A 21,080-nucleotide genomic window follows, 5' to 3' on the forward strand; every position below is an offset into this window, starting at 1 on the left:
AACCACCCTCTCAAAACCACGCTAAACATGAGGTTTCACCCCCTCTAACAGGTCCCCTTCCCAACAGGGCCACCCCAGACTCGGCTCATGTGTCCATCCTTAACACCCCTCCCATACTATTAGCCACCGTCCCATCCACCCAAAAAGGATCTAAGAAGAAGCTCTACGTCCCTCCCTCCCCAGCCATCCACCCCCCACCTGCGACACGTGATACAGTTTCATCCTCCACAATACCCACCAATTCCACACCCAACATTCCGCCCACACCATCCAATGCCACACACCCCACCGATTCCGCTGTCTCACCAAATCCGAACCAACCAGCGGATTGTAATCTATCCAACATAACAACCCACTCCGTTTCCAGCACACCGTCAGAAACTTTTTTAGCCTTACCCTCCAATCTATCAGGAAGTCCTTTTTTAGGAACACTCTCCCCAGGACCACCAGCAACATCTTTTTCCACACCAACCCAGAAAGTAATCTCAAGCATACAATTGCTGACCCCTTTTTTCACCCCCACCAACCACACCCCCAACCCGAGCCCCCTTACACAGAATCGGAGAATCACCCAATTCTTCAGCCCACTACCAATGACACGAAAAAGACCAATAAAAGAACAAGGGGATGCAGAGGAGGCAGACATAGACACACCAAAAAACAAAAGAACAAAGAACCTACAGCCGTCACCCAACCAACCCAACCAGAACGCTCAAACCCACCCCCCTCAGCCAGTCCACCAACCACCAACAGCACCATTACACCAAAAACCAATGGAATCTTCAATCTCTCCAAATATCCTTTGAAACAAGACGAACTATCACTCCTTAGTAAAGGTCTTTCCTTTTGCCCCACCTACTATCCTGACCCCTTTGAGCTATTCGTCGATCTCAACCAGTTCGTCAGAAAACTTACCTTGAAAAGACACTTCTCTATCAAAAATCTCACAGACGGGGACCCTGACCCTCCAACCAACAATCCCGAGGCCACTAGCCCCACCATTCCCGAGGAGGCTTGCCTGGTCTCTTCCAATGAACCACCCCCTTTACCCTCCAACCTTAAACCCAAATCCTCTTTTTACCCCCTAGGAAGCAGAGGCCCCCACTTAGAAACTTTTTTTAATTTAGTTCATGAAGATTTCAAAACTCTAACAAAAACTCAATCCGTCAAACACCCTCAAAATCTCAAAACTCATGAGAGCAGAGCCCTAAAAGCCCTAAAGAGTAATAACGACATAATCATAAAAAACGCCGATAAAGGGGGAGGAGTCGTTATCATGGACCGCAGTTATTACTTAGCAGAAGCCAATAGAATCCTGTCGGATGACCACTACTACAGGACTATTTCAAGTGACCCAACACCCATTTTTAAAAAGGATCTCCAGTCACTAATAGACTCAGGTTTCTCTTCTGGAATCATAAACAAAAAAGAGAAAGTGTTCCTGTATAACAATCACCCCACAACAGCCCGTTTTTATTTTCTACCTAAGATACACAAATCCCTAGAAAATCCCCCAGGGAGACCTATAATATCCGGCATCAACTCCCTCACATCCAACCTATCGGCCTATGTAGATACTTTCCTGCAAAAATTTGTCATTCAACTTCCCTCACATCTCCGAGATTCCTCACACCTAATCAGTATTTTAGACACGGTCCAATGGAAAACCAATTACCATTGGGTAACATTAGATGTAAGCTCTCTATACAGCAATATACAACATGATTTAGGCCTCCGAGCAATCGAACATTTTTTATCCATGGATCATGAAATGCCCTCAGTTCAAAAGGATTTCATTCTCAAGTCCATCCACTTCATCCTTCACCACAATTTCTTTACCTTCAACGAAAATTTTTATCTACAAATAAAGGGGACAGCAATGGGGACAAAATTTGCGCCCTCTTATGCCAACCTTTTTGTAGGCCTTTTTGAAGAAAAGTTAGGCCTCCTCTCCCACAACCAGATCATCTTTTATAAAAGATACATTGATGACATTATACTAATTTGGGATGGAGGAAAAGATGAAATAGTCAATTTCATCAAGGAGCTAAACGCCAACAACTGGGGCTTACAATTCAGCTCCGAATATGACCCTCAGGAAGCTATATTCCTAGACATACACATCAAAACACTCTCAAACAAAATCACAACCAGAACACATTTCAAAAAAGTCGATGCGAATAGCTATCTTGAATATTCCAGCTGTCATTACTCCAAATGGAAAAACAACATTCCATTTGGCCAAATGAAAAGGATCAGAAGAAACTGCTCAAATGACCAAGTAATGAGGGAACAATTAAACATCATCAAAAACAGATTCAAAGAAAAAGGCTATCCGAAGGGACTAATCAATGCCACCGCAAAGAAGGTATGCACCCTAAACCAAAAAGTCACCCTCCAACCCACTCGACCTAAAAAAATTACAACCAATGAGAAATACCAATATAACTTAATCACCCGTTTTAATGCCAAACATAAAAACATCAGACAGATTCTGAATAAACATTGGAGTATCCTTCTTAAAGATCCAATCTTAAGAGACTCCCTACCCAGGCAACCGTCCCTTACATTCAGAAGAGCAAAAACTCTAAAGAATTTAATTGCCCCGTCCTGTCCCAAACTAGAGACGCAAAAAATGATCCTACCACTAGGGATGACCCAAAATACAAGTAAGATAGGGATACGAAAATGCCAACTCAAAAAGTGCCTATGTTGCACCATGATCACCCATGGGACCAAAGAGTTGCCTCTCAATACACCGAAAGAAGGCCATAGTGGAACATGGAACATCAAACAAGACCTACATTGTGGAACAAAACATGTGATATATTTACTAACCTGTCCTTGCAAATTAAAATATGTCGGCAGAACAACACAAACAGTCAGAGAAAGAATGAATGAGCACCGCTCAAACATCAGACGAGGCGTCTTAACCCATAGCGTATCCCGTCATTACTCAGAGAAACATAACAAGGACCCATCCACACTCAGAGTTTCACCTATAGAACACATAACCACCTCTTATCAACAACTTTGCCAGAAAGAAATGCACTGGATTTATCGCCTCAATACATTAACACCTTTTGGATTAAATGAATCGATCGAATACTCAAACTACTAACCGGAACCTCTAAATACCACTATGCCAAGAACAGAATATAATCAGAAAGTGTGGGTGCGAGATATTTGTAAATTTATGTATATGTATGTATATGTATTCATGTATGTATACATATGTTTTTGTATGTGTATGCAGTTGAAAACAAAACACAGAAAAAGCTACTTATATCCCCACATCGCCAACATGAACGGTCTGCGCACACACGCACAGACACAGCCTCCACCACAAGACCTTCCCTATTTTCCACATATTTCCGTCTATATCTCTCTAAGCACCCTACATACGAAAAAACATCTAACCGCACATTAGGGATCTGGCAAAGATCACATCTTTTACCAATGCTACACATGACTAAATGCATATTTTATTTTATTTTATTTTTTATTTATTATTTATTTTTTATCATTTCATTATATTTTTTATCCATCTTTGTATGTATTTTATGCGTATATATGTATATATATGTGTGTATGTAGGTGTGTGTTCGTGTGCGTATATATATGTGTATATGTGTCTCCTTTGGATCGGAAAACTTGGTTATGTTTTGGAGAGGCCAAAGCACAGTCTGACTAACATTCATTTCACTCTGTTTTATTTATTTTTTAATTTTTATTTTTTCTATTTATATATGGTATTACCACTTTTATTCATTCTTTATCTAATTTTTCTACCATACAGTTTTTTAATAGTGTTCTTTTAATACTTACTGTTCACAATTCTTGCGCAATTTCTGTATAAGCTCATGCGGAACACTCCTGGTCCAATGACAGTTGAACACAGATCTGTATACAATTTATATATGTAACTTCTGTTTGTACTATTTGTAATTTTCAAATTGCTCTTTACTCTGGAGCAACTAATCGGTGCAATTTCACCCCCTCCCCTTCTCCCAACCCTTCTCCCCCCTCCCCTCCTTGCCCATATATACAGGATTAGAGTAAAAAACCTTGCATTATCACCACCGTATATGCCCCCTATCACCATTCCAGACAAGCCACCCATATCACTCCTGAAATTGTACTATTCTGCATTTATCTTGTATTAGTTGCGTTGCGTTCCACTGTGGAACGCAAACCGGAACTCACTACTCAGCCGCTCCAAGCGCTCTAAGCTGGAGCACAACTCTGAACCACGTCACTTCCTTCTAAGCGCTTGCCTTCTTACCTCCTAGGTTCCGGGGCGTTCCACGCTGGAACGCAAACCGGAACTATTTCAAACTCAGCCGGCCAATATGCGCTCCACTCTGGAACGCATACCGGAAGTGACATCACTTCCTCTCCCCGCTGCCGATGCCCTGCAAACAGGTTTTTGCCGCTCTTTTTAAGTATAAATACATGTGAACGATTGTAATTTACTTATGCTCCTGATGAAGGGGATCCTTGGTGACCCCGAAACGCGTTGAGCCTACCTTTACCTTTACCCTACCCTGTGCTAATAAAGAGGAAATTTACCAGACGTTCCAGCTGTGACTGCCGTTCATTTCCAGACGATCGTTTAGGCGACCCAGGCGCAGGAGGAAGCAGAGTGGGTGTTATGTGCTTTATCCCACCCTGCCCCTCCTGGGTGAAGTGTGTTTTCTTACTCTAAAGTTTTTTACTTGAAAATTTCCATTTCTAAATATTGCATTTTAGAAAACTCTTTTCTAGAGGGAATACCTTGATTGAAAAATTCCCACTGAGGCATTTTTAATATACTATTTTTAATATACTACTTTTAATATAGTATTTCTAATATACCACCTTCATTTCACCATCACTATTTAATCCTAAAAGTAACCCTGCTGGGTTGCACAAGCATCTGGGATTTTTCAATAGTGAATGAGACGACGGCTGGTTTTGACACTCCATTACCCACTGTTCTACCATTCTAAATTAAGCAGCTGACTACCTGCTGGTGAACCAGGCATATTACATGAACAGTTACATAACAACATTATTAGGAATGCACAGTGTGGAGAATCTGGACAAAAATACATAAGATGACACGAGGTTAGACTATACAATAAAGACAGTAGCAGGGTACAGGAGTGGTAACACCACTCTGGGGTGTTACAGCAGGGGCACAAGAAAGGATAAAAAGAAGGAGGCAGTCAGCTGCCCATGTTAACAGTGTGTGGTCAGCTCTCTCCTGTTTCCTTCCCCATCAGACCTTTATCTATTCGACATTTATGGTGTATCTTACAGGTACGGTATATTTGACATTAATTGGAATACCCTCTTTGGTTAAACCTATTTGGATTTTCCATGTACATTTGTAAGAAAAAAGTAATTGAAAATATAATGGTTCAGGTTGGAAAATTACTTATGTGTATGGCACAGTCGCTGAATTCAGCGGATCATTTGTCACTCTGCCCGGCCAATTTATTCTCTGCTGTTCCTGGTGTAAACGTTTGAAGGAATGATGCAATGGACAATTAATTAGTGGGTTTGTGGATGGTCATTATTCTATGTGTAATCCTGGCATTACAGAGTGGTTCTCTGTTCTGTCTCGTACAACCTTGGGACCCCCCAGGACATATGGACAGTGTGGTTGTCTAAAGGGTCCAACCCCATTAACTGCAGGGCTCACAAACTAGCTCATAATTATGATGACTATGGTGGGTGGGAAGACGTCCACAGTCCACAACCTTTATTGCTCAGGGGGTGTCACGAGGGTATCGAGAACCACGCCTGACTCCGTTATACCCGGGGTCAGGAAGTCGCAGCGGTTGGCTGCACGCTCTATTTAAGATAGGGCTGTTTTCCTTATGGTAGCTTTCTGGGTTTGCTTTGTAAACCCTTTTGGCTCACTCAGGGATCCGTAGCTCCTTCTCCTCAGCTGTTCCTTGTCCAGCACTCCCAAACCTCCTTTATATTCCTCTCTCACACTTCTCTGGTTGCCAGAGATAGAACTTCCCGCCTGGACATCTATTCTGACCTTCTAGAGCTGTGTTGCTGCGTTCTCTAGTAGTTGGTCCAGAACGCTACCCTCCAGATCCCTGTTGGACCTTTTTGGTCTATTGTGGTCGCCCACCTGGGTGTATGTGTTTGTCTGTTTTGTCTGTCCTCTCCCTGGTGTTTCCCTCTTAGTGATAGTGGTGCGGACTAGCGATCCCACCGGCCCGTTCACTATCTAGGGCTCATATTAGGGAAAGCCAGGGTTTAGGCACGTGATCGCCGCACGTGTGAGGAACCCGTCTAGGGACGTCAGGGCAGTCAGGTGCCAGCCGCAAGGTGAGTTAGGGGTCACCACCTTTCCCTCTCCCTTGGGCAGGGCTTTCCCTGTTTTCCTCCCTGTGCGTGACGTCGGTCATTACATTATCTCTGGCCCTTATTTTGTGTGGGTAAAAAAATTTTTTAAAAAACATTTTAAAAAAAAACTTTTTTTTTTTACCTACTTAGAGTCCAGTATGGATCAAATTGCTGCTCTGTCCAAACAATTTCATGGCCTGTCTTTGGAGGTGGTAGGATTGAAGGCGTCGGTCCTCCAGCAACAGCAGCGATTGCAACTGACTGCAAGCCCAGCGGTTGCTACTGGTAACCAGGTTGTTGCGGAACCCAAGGTCCCTCTCCCTGACAGATTTGCTGGGGGAAGGGACAATGAAGATCAGCGGGTGGGGGTTGTTATTTCCCTGCTGCAGGGGGATCCGCAGTCCTGGGCGTTCTCTTTACCTACTGATTCCCAGGCTCTTCGGTCAGTGGATGAGTTTTTCGGGGCCTTGGGTCTCATATATGACGACCCTGACCGAGTCGCACTGGCAGAATCAAGATTACGGAGACTCTTACAAGGAGAGCGGCCGGTAGAGGAGTATTGCTCTGACTTCCGTAGGTGGGCTACGGATACCCAATGGAACGACCCGGCTCTCAGGAGTCAGTTCTGCTCTGGGTTATCCGAAAGGGTTAAGGATGCGCTTGCATTATATGAGCCCCCCCTTTCCCTTGATGCAGTTATGTCCCTTTCTATCCGTATAGAGAGACGCCTTAGGGACAGGTTGAAAAAACCGGAGCAATTGGTAACCCCTCCCAAGCAGCAGTTAGTCTGTATGGACTTAGACGAGCCTTTGCAGCTAGGAGGAACTACTCGTCAGGTCCGTCCTCCTGAGGCTCGCCGTAGGCGTGGGGTTTGTTTTTTTTGTGGGGAGAGGGGTCATTTCATTAATGTCTGTCCTTCTTTCCTCAGAAACAAAAGACCGTCGGAAAAACTACTAACCCCAGGCTGTGTGGAGGATGTTAGCCAGGGGGTATATGTTTCCTCCATACGTACATCGCAATTTGTGTTGCCAGCGGTTATTATTTTTGGTGATAAGACGGAGACTATTTCTTTCTTTCTAGACAGTGGAGCAGGGGTAAATTTGATAGATGCCCATTTTGCCCGCACTTTGGGTTTGTCTCTCTGTACGTTACAGAGACCCATTCCCATATTCGCTATTGATTCTGCTCCCCTGTCTCAGAGAAACCTCACCCACATTGTTCATAATTTACACCTTCGGGTAGGGGACCACCATAACGAGATGCTTTCAGGATATGTTCTGGAGGGGCTTCCCACTCCAGTAGTGCTGGGTCTTCCCTGGTTGGTAGCGCACAATCCAGTAGTGGATTGGCAGGCCAGAGAGATATTGGAGTGGAGTGAGCAGTGCTTAAATAGCAATTGCTTAGTCGCCTCCATAACTACCCTACCTACATTTATTTCGGATTTTGAGGATGTTTTTTCTGAAAAGGGTTGTCAGAAGTTACCACCTCATCGTCCTTATGATTGCCCGGTTAACCTTATTCCCGGCGCAAAATTACCCAAGACCAAGTTATATAATCTTTCGGGTCCAGAGAGACAAGCCATGAAAGATTATATCTCCGAGAGCTTGGCTAAGGGACACATCAGACCCTCTTCTTCACCCGTGGCTGCAGGGTTTTTCTTCGTTAAAAAGAAAGATGGGGGCCTGCGTCCTTGCTTAGATTTTCGCGAATTAAATCGGATAACCATCCGAGACCCATACCCTCTTCCTCTCATTCCTGACCTGTTTAATCAGATTGCGGGTGCAAGGTGGTTCTCCAAACTTGATCTTAGGGGGGCCTACAATCTGATTCGTATTAGGGAGGGGGATGAGTGGAAGACAGCGTTTAACCCCCCTGAGGGGCATTATGAAAATCTAGTTATGCCTTTCAGTCTGACCAATGCTCCTGCCGTCTTTCAACATTTCGTTAATGACATTTTTAGTCATCTAATCGGCAGGTTTGTGGTAATATACCTAGATGATATTTTAATTTATTAAATAAAAAGATAGTGGGTGAGCACTCAAACACTTGGACTTGATAAAATTTAATTAAATCAATTTATTAATACATGTACTAGTCATAAAACCATTTAAGATAGATATAAAACATAACATAAATTATAATCACCAATGGGAATGCATATGTTGAGTTTCCACACTTAAAATGAAGTATTCAAATTGTCCAAGCAGTGTGGACTGCCACAGCAGGTAACTAAGCACAAATCCACTGTCACAGTGTCGATTCCAAAAATGTCAATCCTCAAATATGGTTGTCAATCTTTATCCCATATATGGGACACATCAAGCACAAATAGATAGCCAAGGTATGATTAAGATAGTATTGTTTATCTCCTCCACAGGGCTGTCGGTGCAGTAGGATTAAACACAAGCTTAATGGCTATAGGTATTGATCATACCGTACGATGAAAGTCAATCCTTTGGGGAGGAATGGTATCTTACCTTCCTTCCTATTCACACAAACGGCTGACGGTACAGGTTGGTCGTGGACTCGGTCGCAAGCGGTGCAGGTTAATGCCGGCGTCACGCTCCACACTGTTCACGCTGCTAGTCCCGAACTAACGCGGGAGTTGGAGCGGGACTTGATGCGTCCGTGTGTGATAATCCTCCGGCTTGAGAGAAGACATGGATACATCTAATGTTGAGGAATTGAGGTTTGAATCCTCAAAATTGAAATCTTTAGAAGCAGCCACGGCTCTCTGAGGGATGGGCTTTGCAGACACTGCAGGCTGCCAGACTGATGACTTGTACAAGTCATCAGTCTGGCAGCCTGCAGTGTCTGCAAAGCCCATCCCTCAGAGAGCCGTGGCTGCTTCTAAAGATTTCAATTTTGAGGATTCAAACCTCAATTCCTCAACATTAGATGTATCCATGTCTTCTCTCAAGCCGGAGGATTATCACACACGGACGCATCAAGTCCCGCTCCAACTCCCGCGTTAGTTCGGGACTAGCAGCGTGAACAGTGTGGAGCGTGACGCCGGCATTAACCTGCACCGCTTGCGACCGAGTCCACGACCAACCTGTACCGTCAGCCGTTTGTGTGAATAGGAAGGAAGGTAAGATACCATTCCTCCCCAAAGGATTGACTTTCATCGTACGGTATGATCAATACCTATAGCCATTAAGCTTGTGTTTAATCCTACTGCACCGACAGCCCTGTGGAGGAGATAAACAATACTATCTTAATCATACCTTGGCTATCTATTTGTGCTTGATGTGTCCCATATATGGGATAAAGATTGACAACCATATTTGAGGATTGACATTTTTGGAATCGACACTGTGACAGTGGATTTGTGCTTAGTTACCTGCTGTGGCAGTCCACACTGCTTGGACAATTTGAATACTTCATTTTAAGTGTGGAAACTCAACATATGCATTCCCATTGGTGATTATAATTTATGTTATGTTTTATATCTATCTTAAATGGTTTTATGACTAGTACATGTATTAATAAATTGATTTAATTAAATTTTATCAAGTCCAAGTGTTTGAGTGCTCACCCACTATCTTTTTATTTATTAACCATACAATTAGAGGGTGGGTGTCCCTCTATTTTGGGTTGGCAGCACCTGACTCCATAATCCGCTTGAAGTGAGCCACCATATTGTATTAATACTCCTTATTTTAATTTATTAGTCTGATCTGAAAACACATGAGGTGCATGTCAGACAAGTACTGCAGGTCCTACGGACAAATGAATTATATGCTAAAATTGAAAAATGTGTCTTCGCCGTTCAGGAGATACAATTCCTGGGTTATTTTTTATCTGCTTCAGGTTTCCGTATGGATCCTAGGAAGGTCCAGGCAATTTTAGATTGGGATCTTCCTGAAAACCTCAAAGCACTACAACGGTTCTTGGGCTTCGCGAATTTCTATAGGAAATTCATTAAAAATTATTCACTTATTGTAAAACCGCTTACTGACATGACTAGGAAGGGGACTGATTTTTCTAAATGGTCTGACGCCGCTAAAGTTGCTTTTTCCTCTCTAAAAGAGAGGTTTACCTCAGCACCTGTACTAGTCCAACCTGATGTCTCTCAGCCTTTTATTGTTAAAGTCGATGCGTCAGAGGTGGGAGTGGGGGCGGTGCTGTCTCAGGGTCCGTCTCCTGGCAAATGGCGTCCTTGTGCTTTCTTTTCTAAAAAACTATCTGCAGCAGAAAAGAACTACGATATTGGCAATAGGGAACTATTAGCTATTAAACTTGCGTTTGAGGAGTGGCGTCACTTCTTAGAGGTGGCAGTCCACCCCGTCACTGTGATTACGGACCACAAAAATCTTCTGTACCTCGAATCAGCTAAGCGTCTCACCCCTAGACAGGCTAGGTGGTCGCTATTTTTTACCAGGTTTAACTTTGTGATTACCTATCGTCCTGGGGCAAAGAACACCAAGGATGATGCACTATCTCGTTGTTTCCCTGGAGGGGGTAATGTGAGTGATCCGGTGCCCATTCTTCAAAGAGGAGTGGTTGTTTCTGCGGTACACTCTGTTTTGGAGGGGAAGGTGTTAGAGGCCCAGGGGGACGCCCCCCGGTCTCTTGCCCCTCAGAGAAATTGTTTGTACCGTTGAACTTACGTTTCAAATTATTAAAGGAACATCATAATTCGGCACTTGCTGGGCACCCGGGTAGTAAAGCAAACTTGGAGCTATTGTCTCGTCGTTTTTGGTGGCCAAGGTTGCGTCAGGATGTATTGGATTTTGTGTCTTCTTGTTCCACTTGCGCGCGCGCGCAAAGGTTTCACATACACGTCCTGCAGGGTCTCTATTACCACTCGTCATTCCCAATAGACCGTGGACACATCTGTCAATGGATTTTATCACTGACTTACCTTTGTCTGCGGGTAAAACAGTTATTTTGGTAGTAGTGGACAGGTTTAGCAAAATGGTACACTTCATTGCGTTACCCGCACTACCTAATGCTAAGACTCTTGCTCAGGTATTCGTCAGTGAAATCGTGAAGCTTCACGGGGTCCCCTCCGATGTTGTTTCGGATCGGGGTACCCAGTTTATTTCTAAATTTTGAAAGCTTTTTGTTCCCGTTTGGGGGTACACTTGTCCTTTTCCTCAGCTTTCCATCCTCAGTCGAATGGACAGACTGAGCGTACCAACCAAAACCTTGAGACATATCTAAGATGTTTTGTGTCTGAAAACCAAGAGTTGTGGTCATCATATTTACCGTTAGCTGAGTTTGCCATAAATAATCGTCGTCAGGAATCCACTGGCAAGTCACTATTTCTTGGTGCATATGGTTTTCATCCCCAATTCTGTACTTTCAAAGAGGAGGGGTCTTCTGGGGTTCCCGAAGAGGAACGGTTTTCGTCATCTCTTTCATCGGTATGGCAGAAGGTGCAAGCTAACTTGAAAAATATGGGAGGTAAATACAAATGCATGGCTGATAAGAGACGGTCGCCAGGTCCGGACCTAGGAGTGAATGACTATGTGTGGTTGTCTACTAGGAATATTAAATTGAAGGTTCCCTCTTGGAAACTGGGTCCTAGGTTTATTGGCCCTTACAAAATTGTAGCCATCATCAACCCCGTGGCTTTTCGCCTGGAGTTACCTCAGACTTTTAAAATTCATAATGTTTTTCATAAGTCGTTACTCAAAAAATATGTTCCACCTCTAGAACCATCACCGCTGCCACCCCCTCCTGTTGTCGTGGATGGTAATCTAGAATTTCAGATATCCAAAATTGTTAATTCTCGTCGGGTCCGCCGCTCTCTTCAATATCTGGTGCATTGGAGAGGTTACGGTCCCGAAAAAAGAATGTGGGTTCCTGCGTCTGAGGTAAACGCCGACAGGTTAGTTAGGGTTTTTCATGCCTCTCATCCTGAGAGACCTGGTCCTGAGTGTCCGGAGGCCCCTCGTAGAGAGGGGGGTACTGTCACGAGGGTATCGAGAACCACGCCTGACTCCGTTATACCCGGGGTCAGGAAGTCGCAGCGGTTGGCTGCACGCTCTATTTAAGATAGGGCTGTTTTCCTTATGGTAGCTTTCTGGGTTTGCTTTGCAAACCCTTTTGGCTCACTCAGGGATCCGTAGCTCCTTCTCCTCAGCTATTCCTTGTCCAGCACTCCCAAACCTCCTTTATATTCCTCTCTCATACTTCTCTGGTTGCCAGAGATAGAGCTTCCTGCCTGGACATCTATTCTGACCTTCTGGAGCTGTGTTGCTGCGTTCTCTGGTAGTTGGTCCAGAACGCTACCCTCCGGATCCCTGTTGGACCTTTTTGGTCTATTGTGGTCGCCCACCTGGGTGTATGTGTTTTTCTGTTTTGTCTGTCCTCTCCCTGATGTTTCCCTCTTAGTGATAGTGGTGCGGACTAGCGATCCCACCGGCCCATTCACTATCTAGGGCTCATATTAGGGAAAGCCAGGGTTTAGGCACGTGATCGCCGCACGGGTGAGGAACCCGTCTAGGGAAGTCAGGGCAGTCAGGTGCCAGCCGCAAGGTGAGTTAGGGGTCACCACCTTTCCCTCTCCCTTGGGCAGGGTTTTCCCTGTTTTCCTCCCTGTGCGTGACGTCGGTCATTACAGGGGGGCCCCGAAAATTCTCAGCCTGACCCTATTACTAATGGTTACTGATATATGTCAGGTACAGGATCACTGCTGATGCATCTTCTTACAAGATTATGGACGGAAATACCAATTAATACATTAATAAGAGTGTATCAGGAGTGTGTAGGGTTTGAGCCTCATGTGACGGATACATGTGCTTTCCCACAAGCCCCAGCGTAACATATGCCAACTTACTGCTCTAGTAGTAAAGGCTTATTCAGTAAAATGGGTATATTGTCTTCAATGAGCAACACTTCATTTGTTCCGCAAATGTTTTCCTTATTGGCTGTAACTTCTAAGTGAATGGAGATCCTTGCTCATAATCAGTGTTCAGCTCATTTTCAACCATCTTTTATAAATTTTTCTGGCAATCACAATGCAAAGGAGCCGAGAACTGAATGACTGACAAAGGCTGACCCACTTTAGAGATCATGTGTATGATCGTTGTGCATTACAGTCCAATGTGGAGGAGAAGGGGCACCATCAAATCGTGTTAGATATGCTTATGAGATGTGGTGTCTGAGCAAAATCAGAGGTTCATTGTGGCAGTGCAAGCTGATTTCACACATGCAGTCTCCAAAGCCCTCAAACCAGGAACAGCCGTCTCCTTTACACCGTATGGAATGCTTCAATTGTGTTTATTTTATGGTATATCGGGGGTCATTTATCAAGCTGAAATGCACCAAAATTAGGTGTATTTCAGGCACAGATTGCGGCACAATGGTTAGTTGCGCCACAGTCTGCGACTTCTCCCCGCTCACGCCAGGTCTAAAACGCCAGTCTTAATAAATAACCCCTATTGTCTTTACTCCCATTACATGTAAATAAGACAGAGATATCTGTCTGCTAGGTCATATGATAAAAGGAGGGTCACCTGAAACCTGTTGTGGGTCCTGGAAGCAGGACGGCCTCCAAGATCAGTTAATCACTAACCCCTTCAGGACCCTGCCATTTTTCACCTGAAGGACCAGGCCATTTTTCACCTGAAGGACCAGGCCATTTTTCACCTGAAGGACCAGGCCATTTTTAGCAAATCTGACATGTGTCACGTTATGTGATATATTTAAAATGCTTTTACATATCCAGGCCATTCTGAGAATGTTTTCTCGTCACATGTTGTACTTCATGACAGTGGTAAAATTGAGTCAAAATATTTAATTTTTATTTATAAATAAAAATACCAAACTTACCAAAAATTTGGAAAAATTTGCAAATTTCCCAATTTCTATTTCTCTACTTTTAGATAGTAATAAGTCCAAAAATAGTTATTACTTTACATTCCCCAAATGTCTACTTCATGTTTGGATCATCTTGAAAATGACATTTATTTATTTTTTGGGACGTTAGAACGCTTAGAAGTTTAGAAGCAAATCTTAAAATTTTTAAGAAAATTTCCAAAACCCAATTTTTTAAGGACGAGTTCAGATTTTGATTGATTGATTGATTGATTCAACTTTATTGTCATTATACATGTATAAATACAGGGTAAAGAAATCCAGTTTGCATCTAATCAGAAGTGCAAAGAGCAGCAAGTGCAATAAAAACATGTTATATACAGATAAGGGTAGTGTAGAAGGTAGGAATAGTTATGTACAGAACCATGTTATAAGGGAAAATAATAAAATCTACACAACGCCTAACCCAAACCCAAACTTCTGTGAAGAAGTCCGGATTCGGGTGTGGGTACCAAACATGACGACTTTTCTCACGCGCGTGCAAAACGCATTAAAATCGCACATTTTCCCGCGACGCACCCGCATCTTATCCGGCCCAAATCCGTGACGCCCGTGTGAAAGAGGCCTAAGAGTCAATGTTAGTGTGAGAACCAGAGGTGGCCTGAGAGGCAAACATGATCCAGTCAGTGTCTTTAAACCTGTCCTGGAGTATAGAATCTACCCCCACTGGCCACACTTTGATTATCTTCACTGATGATTTCACACAGTTGATAATCAGTGAATACTTGGGGGTGAGAAACAAAGAAAGGTGATCAGACTGTCCCAGGTGGGGGAGGGGCGTTGCCTTGTAGGCTCCAACAATGTTTGTAAAGACATGGTCCAAGGTTTTATTCCCTCTGGTACACTGGCGGATCCAGGGGGGAAAAAACGGGGCAATTGCCCCCCCCCTCCCGAGCTGCTTAGAAGTGGGGGGCGGCGGCCGCAGGGCACAGGGAGATGAGCGCTTTCATTGTAGAAGCGCTCATCTCCATAGTCATCTGTATCGCCGTCCTAAGGGCAGCGATACAGATGTCTGTGCTGTGGGGCAGGGGAGGGAGAGGCGTGTCCCTTCCTCTTCCTCTGATAGGCTGCAGGCACTAGGCTCATTGTGCCGCCTGAGCCGTACAGCGCGGGACACAGGCTGGAAGAGGCCTGCATCACATCACTGACATGGAGGTAAGTATAGGTGTTTTTTTTTTTTTTTTTATATATGTACAATAGTTTTACTGGCACATTGGGGGGGTTCTTGTTACTGGCACATTGGGGAGGCTCTTGTTACTGGCACATTAGGCGGGCTTTTGTTACTGGCACATTGGGGGGGCTCTTGTTACTGGCACATTGGGGGCTCTTGTTACTGGCATATTGGGGGGGCTCTTGTTACTGGCACATTGGGGGGGCTCTTATTACTGGCACATGATGGGGGGCTCTTATTACTGGCACATGAAAGGGGGCTCTTATTACTGGCACGTGATGGGGGGTTCTTATTACTGGCACATGATGGGGGGAGCTCTTATTACTGGCACGTGATGGGGGGCTCTTATTACTGGCACATGATGGGGGGCTCTTATTAGTGGCATGTGATAGGGGGCTCTTATTACTGGCACGTGATGGGGGCTCTTATTACTGGCACGTGATGGGGGGCTATTATTACTGGCACATGATGGGGGGCTCTTATTAGTGGCATGTGATAGGGGGCTCTTATTACTGGCACGTGATGGGGGCTCTTATTACTGGCACGTGATGGGGGGCTCTTATTACTGGCACGGGATGGGGGCTCTTATAACTGGCACGTGATGGGGGCTTTTATTACTGGCACGTGATGGGGGGGCTCTTATTACTGGCACATGATGGTGGGGGCTCTTATTACTGGCACATGATGGGGGGCATCTATGGGGGCACATTTTACTGGCACATGATTGGGGCATATTTTACTGGCACATGATTGGGGGCACATTTTATTGGCACATTATTAGGGGCACTTATTACTGGCACATTATTGGGGGCACTTATTACTGGCACATTATTGGTGGGCACTATAGGGGCATCTACTGAGGCCACAAAGAAGGGGTATTTTATATGGGGGGCTCTGTACAGTGGCATTTTATACTGGGACACATTATGGTGGGTACTATGGGGAAGGGGGGAGAGGAGTACTATGGGGTCATCTACGGGGGGCACTAAGAAGGGGTATTTTATACTTGCAAGTTATGGGGGACACTGAGGGCATCTACTGGGGCACTATATATGGGGCATTTTATACTGGTACATTATGGGGGCACTAGGAGGAAGGGGGGAGAGGAGCACTATGGGGGCATTTACTGGGGGCCCTATATAGGGGTATTTTATACTGGCACATTATGGGGACATTAGCTCAACTGGGGGCATTACAAGGGGGTATTCTTTGCACTGTCTATTATAAGGAGAATTATTACTACTGGGGGGCATTATGATGGGCTTTATTACTCCCCCATGGTATGACCCCCTAGTAGCAGCACCAGCCTCTCCCTGCTCTCCCTCTAACCCTTCTCCAAATCCTTATTATGACATTTTTCTCATTAGGATAAAACACAACATCAGCTCCACCGAGCCCCCCAGCCATATGTTGAAGTGGTGTCCGAGATCCCCAAGGGCCAAGTCAAGTAAGGCCTCATGCACACGACCGTAGTTATGGTCCACATCTGAGCCGCAGTTTTTGCGGCTCGGATGCGGACCCATTCACTTCAATGGGGCCGCAAAAGATGCGGACAGTACTCCGTGTGCTGTCCGCATCCGTTGCTCCGTTCCGAGGCCCCGCCCAAAAAATATAGCATGTCCTATTCTTGTCCGTTTTGCGTACAAGAATATGCATGTCTACAATGGACCGCCCGTTCCGTTCCGCAAATTGCGGAAGGCACACGGGCGGCTTCCGTTTTTTTTCGGATCCGCGGTTTGCAGACCACAAAAAACGGCACAGTCCTGTGCATGAGGCCTAATTGTAAGTTTTCATGTGAAATATGTTTGTTATACACATATAGCATATACTGTGCCACATAATATACAGTATACCTCTACACTGTGTAGTCTGTTCTATAAGCACCATTGTTTTGTGGCGGCGGACAGAAAATAATCTGGAAGTGCCCCTCCCGAGACCAGGCTCTGGATCCACCACTGCTCTGGTATGGCAGGAGACATGTTAATGAAATTTAGGTAGCACTGACTTTAGGTTAGAGTGATTAAAGTCACCCACTACAATAAATGCAGCCTCAGGCTGCATTCACACGTCTGCAATTCTATTCCGCATTTTGCGGAACGGAATTGCGGACCCATTCATTTCTATGGGGCCGCACAACATACAGATGTGTGAATGGACCCTTAGGGTGTGTAGATTGTTGTTTGCTGATGACCGCATGAAGTTCGTTCAGTTCAGTTATGAAGTCACTTTGTGTGGCTTACATATTAGAAACCACCCATAAATCCCCCCATTTTAGAAACTACACCCCTCAAGGTATTCAAAACTAATTTTACAAACTTTGTTAACCCTTTAGGTGCCCCACGAGAATTAAAGGAAAATGTGAATTTCAAAATTTCCCTTTTTTTTTTAGCAAATTTTAAATTTTTATCTATTTTTTCTGCAACACATCAAGGGTTAACAGCCAAACAAAACTCAAAATCTATTACCCTGAATCTGGAATTTACAGAAACAAAATCTGATGTATGGGCGCACAGCAGGCTTCAGAGTGGAAGGAGCACCATATGGCGTTAGGCTGTGAGATGGGGAAACAGCTCTCATTGTTTGAACACTGTGTGGATTAAATTAAATGTTCTGGACTGACATTCTGCTGTTTGGCCACAAGATGCCGCTGTTTCCTAAACATAGCTACAGACTGCATATATATCTCCATATTCATGAGAGAGGTGGAGTTACAAGTCTGGAGAGGAAGGAGAGGCAGCCATCTTAGTGTGAGGCTGTGAGAGACACTGAGGAGCTGTGTGAGCAGAGAGTCCGACGGCATCCAGGTGTGAGAGCATCCCTCAGTGACCAGAGCTGCAGCTAAGTGAAGCTAATCGTGTCCAAAACCCTTATCCTGTCCAGAGGAAGCAAGATTGCTGCTAGGAGTGCTGATGAGAGCAGAGGACCAAAGCAACATACACTGCGGAACCGCATGCTTGTTGGAGAGACATTTGTTCTGTTCAGAGTCACCAGCGGATTCAGAGGTAAGATCGTGCGCGCACCTCATTACAGTGTTGGCGTCTAGAGATTGAGACCAGGCCTGTAGTTAGTTAGTTAGGGTCTCTGTTTGTGCCAGGCCTAAAGTGTCGCTACTGTTACTACAAGGACTCCATTACTAAAAGGAGACAAAAGTGTTTTTAGAGCAGCACCCACGGACATAAATGGTCACACCGGTAATGCAACAGCCGAGCCACGAACGCAGATCCTCAGAAGTCGACCGTAAAGCAAATGAATATAGGTAGCTGCCGCATCTCCAGTGAATACTTTAGTGGGCGGACTTTACAGAAAGTGTGCCATAAAATCAAGCAGCGGCTTGATTTTATGGCACACTTTCTGTAAAGTTCGGCCAATAAAGGATTCACTGGAGATGCTGCTGCTACCTCTCTTCATTTTCCATTACTAAAAGGGACATTGCACATCTGAGAGCTGATAAATACCCCCACGAACTCCATCCAGTTCAGCGTTTTGCTCAGGAGCAATAATCAGGCACGTGCTACCAGATTAGTTATGGGAGGGGGAATACTATAGAGCACGGTGAGATTGTAAACTGTTGTATTAAACCGCAGGCTAGCCCGTAATAAGCACCCAAACAATTGTTCGTGTTTGCTTTAGGGTAATAATAGGTACGGCGAGGCAGTTTTATTTGTTCCCGCCAGTAGGTAAATTACAGCAAACAGTTTCCTCCGGCATCCATCAGAGGGCGCTGTGCTGTGCAACACAGGGGTCTCAGCCTTTGGGCTGGGTGCATGTAAATTTATTTTGTGTTCTAAACATTTGTGGTTGTGTTAAGTACCACGTGAAATTCAGTTTTTGCAAAAGCTGGTGTCAGAGTTGCTTTCCTCGTTCGTGACTTCGCTGTATCCTGGGTAACCCACCCCCGGTTACGTAGATTCTGTCACCAAAAAGTTTTTTTTTTTAAAGGGGTCTCATGTCCCTTACTATTCTCCATAATCAATTTTAATGCATACCTAATAAAATTGTACTTTTAGCGTCTTTATCCCATTCCGTGAATTTTCTATCATAGAGACGCAATACCTTGTGAATCACTATTGCCTGTGAATGACCATGCTGCCCTTACCTGGCATGGCAGCCTGCTGGTAAAAGCAGCCATGGGTCCCCGATTCCCCCATGATTCCCTCCCAGTCCCCGGCGGACCTTGTCCCGTACATGAACATCACTCTCACGGCTGTGTTCCGGTTTCGGTGTTGTTCGCCGTGACACATTAGCCGTGCATGCTGGTTGCCAGGGGCAACGTGTTGTGTTGCAGCATATGTGTACTCTGTCCCTTATTTCCTGTTCCTTCCCTGTCTGGTGCTTGTGGTGTTAACTACCAGGCTGGGTGTGGTCACTAGATGCTTATATTGCCTGTGGCTTGCAGCCTGTAGTCATTTGCAGCCTGTAGCCCCTGTTGGTGCTGGAGCTATGCTCCTGTCCTGGGTGTTCCTTCTGCCCAGTTATTGAGGGCCCCTTAGTGAGACATCGATGTCATCTCGATGTCACCTTCCCTACCTATCCTTCCTTTATATTTGTTTGGTATGGTATGTTTGGGTTGGTGTTGTATGTCTAGTTGTTGTTCCATGTCTGGTCTGTCTATGGTGTAGATAGTCCTGCATGGATGCTAGACTTCCCTCTGTTCGATGTGCCTTCGGTGAGAGGGCCCCAGGGTTCCCCGGAGGGGGGACAACAAGTCAGTGAGCAGCTCTGCCTAGGGCAGCCATGTTTGTTTTGTGCTGCGTCCTGTTCAGTGTTTGGGTTACAGTACCTATGCATGGGTTCCAGTCATTGTTGCTGTGGCAGGTAAGTGCTTGTTGTTCTGGGTTCTTACCTGACGATCCAGTTAGTGTTCTCTGTCTTGCCCTTTCATTGCATCTATGCTGGTGGAGACTCCTGTTCATCCGTATCTTGGAAGAACAGGTTGTCTCAGCCCTGTCTCTATTCCAGCGATTATCAGGGTGACTCTGGGTCCGAGGTTCCTGTGTATAAGCCCTCCTACCATCTGGGTTCGCTCGTACGGATAAAAGGCAGGGCGAGTATTAGGGTTGCATTAGGAGTCTCCTGCTCCCTGTCCCCGGTGTCCTTTCCTAGTTTCTGTTCCTGCATCCCAACGGTGTTCGGTGGGGAGTTTTCCTCCACTCCCCACCATGATAGTCACTGGTCCTTAAGTCACGTTCAGATGTGACGTATATGTACAGCAAGGGTCCTTAAGGGGTTGGCCACTTTCTGATTATTGTTGACCAATGTGTAAATAAGATGATTATATGACACTTACTAATATAGCCTTTGTTGAAATTCTGCACCATTTTCTATATTTCATAAGGCACACAAAGTCTTGTGCTGTCCACACAGAGGTCTTGTCCATAAAATGGCTGATGATGGAGGTTCATGTGACCAGGCAAATCACCTCCATATGATGTCTCATTCATTCACACACACTGCACCTGCACTGAACTCCCAAAAGAATAAGTACAAATGGCAGGTACAATGTATCTGAATGGAGCTATAAAACTATTAAAAAAAGTTAAAAAAAATAGTTTGACTCACCCCCCTTTCCGTAGAATAAAATAATAAATACATAAGTAACAAAAAATATAAACATCATAGGCATCGCCACATCTGAAAATGCCTGTACTATTAAAATATGAAAATATTTTTCCAAGGGTCAAAATGGCCAATTCTCCATTTTTTCAACGCTTCTCTTACCCAAATTATT

Source organism: Bufo bufo, chromosome 4 (assembly GCF_905171765.1).
Source record: "Bufo bufo chromosome 4, aBufBuf1.1, whole genome shotgun sequence".
NCBI classification, from domain to species: domain Eukaryota; kingdom Metazoa; phylum Chordata; class Amphibia; order Anura; family Bufonidae; genus Bufo; species Bufo bufo.